The 2,031-nt window shown below is 41.1% G+C and overlaps 1 protein-coding gene across 1 annotated transcript in view; it reads right to left on the bottom strand.

Moving 5' to 3' along the window:
- sog (short gastrulation) overlaps nucleotides 1–2,031 on the bottom strand; it is a 29,737-nt gene that overhangs the window by 20,026 nt on the left and 7,680 nt on the right. The gene's annotated exons all lie outside the window — the stretch shown is intronic.

Raw genomic sequence — 2,031 nt, 5'->3', positions numbered from 1 at the left:
GAAGAATTTTGGGGTGGGAAGGTCACAGGGAGGTGGAGGAAATTATCAACTTGCGATTTGCGTGGCGGAGGGTTGAAATCGGGGGAGAATTGACGGAGATATTGAATTATTTGTTTTCCGGAGGGTTTTCCAAAATTTTCCGAGGGATTTTTCTTTGGGCTAGGGCTGCAGGGCGTTGGAGGGACCTTGATGTGTCACTTGATCTCATTTTGTATTCTGCTGTAATGGGAAGATGCGGAAAATTGTGAGAAGCCTGTCGGAGAAGGAAAATAGGTTTTCCTTGTTCTCAAAATAATTTTCTTATTTTCCGGCACACGAATGCTTGACAAGAGGCCATACCCACTGCAATGAAACCGCTGAAGATTTCCTCCGCATTCCACTGTTGCAAAGGGAAGTGCTGAAAGATTCGGGGGAAATGCGGAAAATCGGAAAAGCTTCTGAGAATTTTCCATGTGTGCGTGCTATTGAGAAATCAAAGGAGTTGAAAAATTCTCTTGCTTTTTTTATCTCCGTGAAAAACTGGAAAATGTCCCCATGAAAATCCGGAAAACTCAATTTTCCATTTTCTCAATTTTCCATTTTCTCAATTTTCCAGCTCAAGAATTCTCACTACCCAGATAAATCCAAAACTCCCCCAGCCCTCCACAAATGAACATGAATATCGGAAAATTCGCGGGGAAAATTGGAAAAGCGGAAAAACCCCTCTTTCCCTTTTCACAGCCGAACAACAGACTGAAGTCCCCAACATTTTTCTGGGGCGTCAGATAGAAAATACAGAGTAAAAATTTCGTGCAGATAATTCCGGAAAATCAGCTTTTCATTTCAACAATTTTCCGATAAAAATCATGCAAAAATCATACAAAAAATCATGCAAAAAATTCCAGTTAAATCGCGCGTAACTTTCTCTGGCTTTCCCCTGCAACCCCCAAATCACATTTTTCCGGTCTACTTAATTTTCCGACTCCTGAAAATCATTTTTTTTTTTTTGCAATCTCGTTTGCCCCCGTCTACCTTTACACATCTCGACTGGCGTATGCGATGGTGCGACGCGGCAATGCGCGGCTATATATCTTTAGATTCCGTCTAACTTTAGTCCTCGGTGTCGAGGGGGACACCAAAAACCAAACACTCCTCTCACTCTTTTTCGTCTGTCAGACTATACTACTCCGTTTACTCGTGTACTAGTACGAGTCTTTTCTCTGCGAAATGACGTAACCATCACCTCGTAACCTTCGAAGTTATAATATTAAGATACAACCCCTCCATTAATCTTTTAATAGATTTTTATCTCGCTTTTCCGAGGATGACAAAGACCACGTAATTGCATGAAATCAGTGCCACCATTATTTAACCCCCGAATTTTCACGAATTTTCCTCCGAGTCACCAGGTACCGGAAAAATCCAATATTTTCCAATGCCACTATTTTTTCTCCCCCGAATATATCTCTCACACATGACAAGATAATTCTTGATTAATGGGTTCATTAAAACCAGTCAATGTTTTTGTTGTTATTTTTTTATTTATCCTCGGAAAATGATTTTTTCCGTGTGTTCATCTTATCGTCGACGCCCACACATTTACATGCCCCTGAGCAGGATGACTGGATCCACCGCTGATTTTACTCGCCGAAAATAAAGAAATTGAGAAAAAAATAAAATAACACCCGGTGACACAACGATCGATCGTTTGCCGGTACGACTATCTCTCGTTTTGTCGATTTATTTTTACAACCATCGAGGCACAACATCCGGTCGTATTGCCTAGACGATTCACGTGGGTGGAGTGTCTCGGGGCGAAGGGAGTGCAATTATCGGTGTAATAAATAAAAATTACCACGATTTGAGTGAAAAAATTTGACAATCAGAAAGTTGATGATCTGATGGTGAGAGGAATCGGCCACTGAATGGTGCACAGTTGTTTGTTTTTGTTTGGATTTACCAACAACTCTAGCCAAAACAATCTACCACCTGCCAACTCCACCGATACGCATCACTTACAAATCGGTCTGGTCTATCCATTTTTTCAGTAAA

This window comes from Fopius arisanus, unplaced genomic scaffold (genome assembly GCF_000806365.1).
Source record: "Fopius arisanus strain USDA-PBARC FA_bdor unplaced genomic scaffold, ASM80636v1 scaffold00064, whole genome shotgun sequence".
NCBI lineage: Eukaryota > Metazoa > Arthropoda > Insecta > Hymenoptera > Braconidae > Fopius > Fopius arisanus.
The sequence above is the reverse complement of the archived record's forward strand: the minus strand, read 5'-3'. Positions and strand labels throughout refer to the sequence as shown.